Here is a 10,000-nt window from a genome sequence, read left to right on the forward strand (position 1 = left end):
ATTCAATAAAATCTGAGTTCTTGCCACCTTCTTTTATTGAGGACCTTTACCCAAGTTCCGCCTCCCTTGTATTGGAATAGACGTAACTCTCTGTTTTGCATCCGTCTTAACCATCAAGCTATCATTGCAAAGAATACATATCAATCTTCATGTTTGTTTATGGCTGTTTAGTATAGCATAGGTTACTTTAGTTGAAGTTAAGCTAGATTGGCTTACTTGAAACCCTTAAATACGATGCGCCTAACAGAAAAATTCCATACAGAAAATTTTGTTATATGACTGTGGGTGTGTTTTGTTTGATCTAAAACACCCAACGCATTGGGACTTTTCAACCGGCTAGAAGCCGCAACGTGTTGGGTGGTTTATGTCATCGCTTAAGCCACGCCCATTCTAACATCCAAACCTGCTATTATTGTCACTATTCTTGCTTTTACTTGCCTGTGATTATCCTGTGACTATTGTAGTTATATCTTTCAACAATGATATGTTATATATATTTGTTAACCTTTATGTATAAAGAGAACAAAGAAACAATCTATGATCTCCTGGTATGAAGGAAATGACAATCTTTGATTATATAAAAATTGGCCATGAGTATGATGGTGTCAGATAAAGAGAGATAGAGAAATTACATAGAGATGTCATGAGGTATATAATGATACAAAGAAATGCAGGGGTACATGGAAGATGTGGAGATAGCATGAAATATGTAATGATACATAATGATGCAGAGTTACACTGAGAGCTGTAGAGATACATGGGCACATTGGATGATGAAAAGATGCAGAAATACAATAAAATATTTAAAGAAAATGATGTTAAGATAATGAAAGCTGTAGATATAGAATAAAATGCTAGATTTAGAGAGATTCAGAGTCACAATGGAAAACGTAAAGATACAGGGATACAATGAATATTGAAGAAATACAGTGTTGCAAATATTCAGTGGACGGTGCAGAAATACAAATACAATGCATAGAGAAAGCCACCCTATAAATATATATATATATATATATATATATATATATATATATATATATATATATATATATACACACACACACACACACACATATATATATATATATATATATATATATATATATACATATATATATATATATATATATATATATATATATATATGTTTTTTTTTTTTTTTTTTTTTTTTTTTTTTTTTTTTTTAAGTGTGTGTGTGTGTATGTGTGCTGTCTAACTTCATCACACTATAACAGATGAGATGCATTGAAGGGAGTGTTGTCCTATCAATCACGGGAGATATCAGGATTAGGTCACCTCTCCTTCCCAGTATCTGCTGAAATATTTACCATTAGTTTACTCGGCCATCAGGGTTCCCTTCTCAGAAAAGATATTAGTGGAAAAAAGATGAAGAGAATTGTTTATGTTAGCTTAGAATTGGAAAAACATGAGGAAAATAATTTTGTTTGAAAAAGGGAATGGCATTTATTCAGAGAAACTGTTCGTGTATATGAATGATTGTATCTGTATGTATGCAAGTACGTGTGCATATATATATATAAATATATGTAAGATCTAAAAAACCCGACGCACTGTGATTTTTTTAACCACTAGAACGGGCGCCAGTGTTCCCGGCAATGCGTTGGGTGGTTTACATCATCGTTTAAGCCACGCCCATTTCAAACCTACATCCAAACTTGCAATTACTGCCACACATAATTGCATTTACTTGCTTGTGATTCATTTTGTGACTATTGTAGTTATATCTTTCACCGATTATATATCGACTATATTACTCATGTATATGGAGAATAAATAAACAATCCATTAGTATGGCCAAAGGAGGAAAAACATCAATCGGCTGGTCTCTTTTTTGAGCTAGGCTAAGCAGCCCCTGTCTTGCAGGCAATTGCATGGTCTTGCGAGTGCCATCAACGTGGGGCAGGGTTTGCGTATATCCTCTCACCACCCCTGTAGCTTCTGAGCATAGCTTGAGTGCACAGCTTCTCGTCGTTGGACTCTGTGGTGGCTGGGGGCGTGGGAGGATGAATTGAACCGCTATGGCAACTTTTTACCAAACCAAACCCCCGCTGATGACCCTAGAGAGAAATGGACCAAGGCTATCACCTTGGGGCTTTTCAAGGTCCTCGGTGACAAAGATGGATAAGATGGGTAAGGCTCTGGCGTCGGTTCAGAAAAAAAAAAAACACGCCCAAGAACCAAGGGCTGGACCCTCCAAATCTACCTTGGTTTCAACAAATCTCTGGCATCGGTTCAGACGAGTCATAAAACGATTACAGGTCATGCAAAACTCCAGCGTCCATTCATATTATAGGCAACAAAAGGCCTCGACTCGACATTGCGAGAAAAGAAAACGTGAAAACCGCCTCGGGAACATTCAAATTATCCAAGGTCGCGGCAGCATCATGCGGATAACTACCCACAGATAAAGAACGTCAGGCCAACCTTCAGCTCTCATTTGATATATACATTCATTCAGTATTTTCATTTGTTATGTATTTTTGAGAACAAGAAGTAGAGGAAATATACTGCACATTATTAAAGGATATATATAGAGATGGTACAGCGACCATCAAAATCCACGCAGAAACCAATAAAATACCAATAAAAAAGGGTGTTAGGCAGGGCGACACCATCTGACCGAAGCTGTTTACAGCTTGCTTGGAGGAAGTATTCAAGAAGTTAGATTGGAAGGAGAGAGGGATTAAGATAGGGAATGAGCACTTAAGCAATCTAAGATTTGCAGATGATAATGTTCTTTTCGGCGAGTCAGCAGATGAATTACAACAATTAATAATCGATTTTAATTGGGAAAGTCTGAAGATTGGCCTTAAAATGAACATGAAAAAGACTAAAGTCATGTTCAACAGTCGAACCCCAGTTAAACAAATACAAATACAGGGCGAGGTACTAGAAGCAGTGAACGAGTATGTATACCTAGGACAACTCATACAGTCGAGTACATCCTGCGAAGCCGAGGTAAAACGGCGAATCAGGCTAGGTTGGAGTGCCTTCGGTAAACATAGTAATATATTACGAGGTCGTCTGCCACTATGTCTAAAGAGAAAGATTTTTGACCAATGTGTCATGACATAAGGATCAGAGACAAGGACTACGACCAAGGTACTCGAGAGGAAATTAGTAGGCGCCCAAAGAGGAATGGAAAGGCTTATGCTAGGAGTTAGCTTAAGAGACAAGAAAAAGGCCACATGGATCAGGCAACAAACAAAAGTAGAGGATATACTCAAGAGCGTCAAGAAGAAAAAGTGGCAGTGGGCTGGACATATATATCGGAGACAGGACAACAGGTGGACAAAGAAAACAACAGAATGGGTAATACACGATACAAAGAGACCCAGGGCAAGACCAATGACTAGATGGCGGGATGAAATAGCGAACTTCGCAGGAGTAAACTGGAATCAGAGGACACAAGACCGGAATGACTGGAAAAGATTGAGAGTGGCCTAGGTCCTGCAGTGGAATGATACAGGTTGATGATGATATATATATATATACATGTGTGTGTGTAAATATATATGTATATATATATATAAATATATATTTATGTATATATGTGTGTATATACATATAAACATATATATATATATTTATGTATATATGTGTATATATATACATATATATATATATATGAATGTATATATGTGATATATACAGATGCAAATATATATATATATATATATATATATATATATATATATATATATATATATGTATATATATGTGAATGTATATATGTGATATATACAGATGCAAATATATGTATATATATATAATATAGATATAGATATAGATATATATAATATAGATATAGATATATATACATAGGATGCTATAGCTCGAACAAATATTATCCCTTTTATTCATTTGCTTTGGCATTCTTTTCTAGTCATTCATTATGGAAAGAATGTTTTTTCTTAATTATGGAAGGAAGGAAAACATATGGTTCAAAAATACCGGCTCAGATGCCACACCGTGTAGCTACATGATTCATGGTGACTTATCAAATATTCAATCAATATCTGTGCAATCTAAATTAGCTGTATCATCGTATATACTTATTCAACTGTCTTATAATTACTAAATGTAACATAATTGCAATTCGGATACTTTTCTCATAGGGCCGCCTACATCTGTCAAAGACAACGAGGCATAAAGGGAAGGTATTGAAATAATTAACATTGATTTGGAAGCCCTTCAAGCAAGTATGAGCATATTCTTTTTTTTTTTTTTTTTTCTTACGTTAGCACATGATATGTATATATAGATGGATAGATAGACAGATGTGTGTGCGTGTGCGTGCGTGAGAGATCTTTTCTGTCAAATTACCCAACCGCTAGTTTTCTGCAATCTCAAGGTAGTCTGCAGTCCAGGAATACTTACACGGCCCATCCATGTCTACCTACAACTATAAGCTTGATATGGGGAAACGTACATTATAGATGATATATTGATGGCGTTCCGGCAGCAAAACTCTGAGACCGCTGGAGTAAGCCAAGTGGAGCTATTCTGCAGCTACTCCAATGGCACAACTGCAAACAACATGGTCATAAGAATAAAAGACTTCCAACCACAAGGGTCGTAGTTGCGTAAGCATAATTAACAAACAATATTAAAACATATATTCATCATTTTCTTCGTCTTATTTCCGTCTTATCATTCACCCTTAGCATACCAGGAATGCCCTTTGGGAACCTGGATCAAAGCCAGGGAACAAGCCGTCACACCTCCAGTAGGTGCCTTTGATGATGACTCTATGAGTTATCTTATCTTTCGTTCCTCGTTGGATTCGAATGGCGTAGGTACGTCAGTAAATACCAAGATTGATGTTTCATTTTGACATGGCAAGAACTGCAACATTCCCGGCTTATAAGGACGGGATGGGTATTATGTATTATGTATTAGCAATCACGAAAAGAACTGAAGAAACTGAGAAAAAATTATGTAACTTCTTATCAATCAATAGTAATTGCGTGTTAATGTCCTGAAAAGTGATTTATATGTATTTTAAGAAAGGTTGACATCAGTATGATTAAATCATATGTTTCACTCCTATATATATGTAATTCGTTTTCTTAATGTAGAGACTCGTCTTCATGACAACAGGAAGAAATCTTTTGAAGCATCATTTTTCTCCACTAAATATAAAGCTAAGTTTGAGGTTACCACTGTTTACACCTCCCTGCGAGCATTATCACCAGAGTGACAATGCAAATGTCCACTCACGGATGAGCAGACTATTGCTTCTAATAGAAATTCTTCTTCAAATAAGCTAGAGGGATAATTCTTCATCAATCAAAAAAAAGGCATAAGAGTTTTTAGTAGGTTTCTTCAAAGCATTCAATGATATTTGCGCATTCCTCCTTCTCCATCTATTATTCAGAATATGTATTGTTTTACCAGGGTATACTTGCAGATGGTTTTCGATTCTTTGAGGTGAAACCATAGATCTGGAATTCGAAAACCGTGGAGATGGTAAAGATACAGTTTAAGTAAATGAGAAGTATGTTGATAGTGATATCATTTGAAAACTTATTGATACATAATATGTTTGCATATGTTTTAACCTATTTTACAAATAATCAGAGTGGTAATGTTTGCATACCACTCTACCACTGAGTGAGCCTATGATAAAGAGAAACGATTGAAAGAATCCGTGAAGCTGGAATATTTTCTAGAATATTCTGTCTTTACTTCTCTATAAACCTACAGTTTTCTTTTATCAAACCGGGCACAGGGGATACTCGCCACACCGTAGACATGCCGAGTGCCCCTACTCGACCGTGGCGTGTGGTATGAGGCTCAAGGTCGAGAGATTCTTAGGTGCCTGTGAAGATAATACTGCTATCGACAACATGCAGTGCGCATGCTGCATGTTGCCTTTCGCTTGAAGATGTCCCTTGACAGGATTTGCCTTGAAAATGTCTAATGGCAACACTTCCATTGATGGTGACTATTTTCTGCGTTCCACTGGAAGATGGCTCCTAAGTCAACTTAACTTGAAGATGTCTTGGACCTTCCTTTCCATCGAATTTGTCACTAATTGCAATTCCTTTGAAGAAAATCTCCTAGAGTAATCCCAGACTGGAATGACCATGTTCTTTTTGGGTTTTACTTTAATGATAGTTGCGTTGGCCTTTTTCTTGTCTCTTAAGCTAACTCCTAGCATAAGCCTTTCCATTCCTCTTTGGGCGCTTACTAATTTCCTCTCGAGTACCTTGGTCGTAGTCCATGTCTCTGATCCTTATGTCATGAAGGGGAGGACACATTGGTCAAAAATCTTTCTCTTTAGACATAGTGGCAGACGACCTCGTAATATATTACTATGTTTACCGAAGGCACTCCAACCTAGCCTGATGTACTCGACTGTATGAGTTGCCCTAGGTATACATACTCGTTCACTGCTTCTAGTACCTCGCCCTGTATTTGTATTTGTTTAACTGGGGTTCGACTGTTGAACATGACTTTAGTCTTTTTCATGTTCATTTTAAGGCCAATCTTCAGACTTTCCCTATTAAAATCGATTATTAATTATTGTAATTCATCTGCTGACTCGCCGAAAAGAACAATATCATCTGCAAATCTTAGATTGCTTAAGTGCTAATTCCCTATTTTAATCCCTTTCTCCTTCCTATCTAACTTCTTGAATACTTCCTCCAAGCAAGATGTAAACAGCTTCGGTGAGTTGGTGTCACCCTGCCTAACACCCTTTTTTATTGGTAATTTATTGGTTTCTGCGTGGATTTTGAAAAAATATAACAAATGAAAACAACTGAATGAATGTATATATCAAATGAGAGCTGAAGGTTGGCCTGACGTTCTTTATCTGTGGGTAGTTATCCGCATGATGCTGCCGCGACCTTGGATAATTTGAATGTTCCCGAGGCGGTTTTCACGTTTTCTTTTCTCGCAATGTCGAGTCGAGGCCTTTTGTTGCCTATAATATGAATGGACGCTGGAGTTTTGCATGACCCGTAATCGTTTAATGACTCGTCTGAACCGATGCCAGAGACTTGTTGGAACCTAGGCAGATTTGGAGGGTCCAGCCTTTGGTTCTTGGGCAGGTTTTTTTTTCTGAACCGACGCCAGAGCCCTACCCATCTTATCCATCTTTGTCACCGAGGACCTTGAAAAGCTCCAAGGTGATAGCCTTGGTCCATTTCTCTCTAGGGTCATCAGCGGGGGTTTGGTTTGGTAAAAAGTTGCCATAGCGGTTCAATTCATCCTCCCACGCCCCCAGCCACCACAGAGTCCAACGACGAGAAGCTGTGCACTCAAGCTATGCTCAGAAGCTACAGGGGTGGTGAGAGGATATACGCAAACCCTGCCCCACGTTGATGGCACTCGCAAGACCATGCAATTGCCTGCAAGACAGGGGCTGCTTAGCCTAGCTCAAAAAAGAGACCAGCCGATTGATGTTTTTCCTCCTTTGGCCATACTAATGGATTGTTTATTTATTCTCCATATACATAAGTAATATAGTCGATATATAATCGGTGAAAAATATAACTACAATAGTCACAAAATGAATCACAAGCAAGTAAATGCAATTATGTGTGGCAGTAATTGCAAGTTTGGATGTAGGTTTGAAATGGGCGTGGCTTAAACGATGATGTAAACCACCCAAAGCATTGCAGGGAACACTGGCGCCCGTTCTAGTGGTTAAAAAAATCACAGTGCGTTGGGTTTTTTAGATCTTACATATATTTAGATATATATGCACACGTACTTGCATACATACAGATACAATCATTCATATACACGAACAGTTTCTCTGAATAAATGCCATTCCCTTTTTTCAAACAAAATTATTTTCCTCATGTTTTTCCAATTCTAAGCTAACATAAACAATTATCTTCATCTTTTTCCACTAGTATCTTTTCTGAGAAGGGAACCCTGATGGCCGAGTAAACTAATGGTAAATATTTCAGCAGATACTGGGAAGGAGAGGTGACCTAATCCTGATATCTCCCGTGATTGATAGGACAACACTCCCTTCAATGCATCTCATCTGTTATAGTGTGATGAAGTTAGACAGCACACATACACACACACACACACACACACACACACACACAAGTATTTGCAACTCTGTATTTCTTCAATATTCATTGTATCCCTGTATCTTTACGTTTTCCATTGTAACTCTGAATCTCTCTAAATCTAGCATTTTATTTTATATCTACAGCTTTCATTATCTTAACATCATTTTCTTTAAATATTTTATTGTATTTCTGCGTCTTTTCATCATCCAATGTGTCCATGTATCTATACAGCTCTCAGTGTAACACTGCATCATTATGTATCATTACATATTTCATGCTATCTCCACATCTTCCATGTACCCCTGCATTTCTTTGTATCATTATATACCTCATGACATCTCTATGTAATTTCTCTATCTCTCTTTATCTGACACCATCATACTCATGGCCAATTTTTATATAATCAAAGATTGTCATTTCCTTCACACCAGGAGATCATAGATTGTTTCTTTGTTCTCTTTATACATAAAGGTTAACAAATATATATAACATATCATTGTTGAAAGATATAACTACAATAGTCACAGGATAATCACAGGCAAGTAAAAGCAAGAATAGTTACAATAATAGCAGGTTTGGATGTTAGAATGGGCGTGGCTTAAGCGATGACATAAACCACCCAACACGTTGCGGCTTCTAGCCGGTTGAAAAGTCCCAATGCGTTGGGTGTTTTAGATCAAACAAAACACACCCACAGTCATATAACAAAATTTTCTGTATGGGATTTTTCTGTTAGGCGCATAGTATTTAAGGGTTTCAAGTAAGCCAATCTAGCTTAACTTCAACTAAAGTAACCTATGCTATATTAAACAGCCATAAACAAACATGAAGATTAATATGTATTCTTTGCAATGATAGCTTGATGGTTAAGACGGATGCAAAACAGAGAGTTACGTCTATTCCAATACAAGGGAGGCGGAACTTGGGTAAAGGTCCTCAATAAAAGAAGGTGGCAAGAACTCAGATTTTATTGAATATTTCAATATTTCCTTTTTATCTAGACGAGTTGTGCATTTGTGGAGATTATAAATAAAGACAGTCACTTCTATTTGCATAAAAAAAAATAGACAAAATAGAAAGTTGACGCATATATAAGGTATATAGGGATCAATTTGAGGGCAGTACGCCTGGGTGTACTGTGCATAAATTAATCTACGGAAAAGGGATGAAAGAGTCGAATGAGAGAGGGAAAAATGAAAGATAACTTTTAATTTTCCTTTTACTTCTGTTTCCTAACTTCTTACCTTTTTAAGTGGTTATATTTTCTTTTATTAAGCCCTAAGGAATGTGCGTACTATAGTTTGTCTCATTCGGGTAAGGACACGCATACTAATACATAGCCATTTTCTTTAGTCTGTTTTTAGTGGTATTATACTAGTCTGAATTGATGAGTGATATAAAGCTGTCTGTGTCTGAGTTATTGCATATTGCACAATGAGTTGCATTTTTGGATTCTTTTGAAAATAAAATGTTAATTTTCTGGCATGCAGTGAGAGGGTATAACAGCTTGGTCTCTCGTCTCGGGTCTCAATCAACAATCTTGGAGTACTCTGGAGTTCTCTTAAAAGTTAATGCAATAATAAGCGACACTTTGATAGAAATGAAGAACATAGCCATCATTTACGGAAGTGCTGTAATTAGACATCTTTGAACTGAAAAACAATCAGCAGAAATCTTCAAGGAAACCGATGTCAGGGAGCATCTCTAGGGGAAGTACAGTCAGCAGAAATCTTCAAGGAAAACGTGGTCAGGGAACATCTCTATGGGAAATGCAATCAGCAGACATCTTCAAGGGAAATGCTGTCAGGGAACATCTCTAGGGGAAGTACAATCAGCAGAAATCTTTAAGGAAAACGTGGTCAGGGAACATCTCTATGGGAAATGCAATCAGCAGAAATCTTCAAGGAAAACGTGGTCAGGGAACATCTCTATGGGAA

The sequence above is a fragment of the Penaeus japonicus genome, unplaced genomic scaffold, assembly GCF_977035675.1.
Source record: "Penaeus japonicus unplaced genomic scaffold, GWHDUDI00000001_assembly GWHDUDI00000019, whole genome shotgun sequence".
Taxonomy (NCBI): domain Eukaryota; kingdom Metazoa; phylum Arthropoda; class Malacostraca; order Decapoda; family Penaeidae; genus Penaeus; species Penaeus japonicus.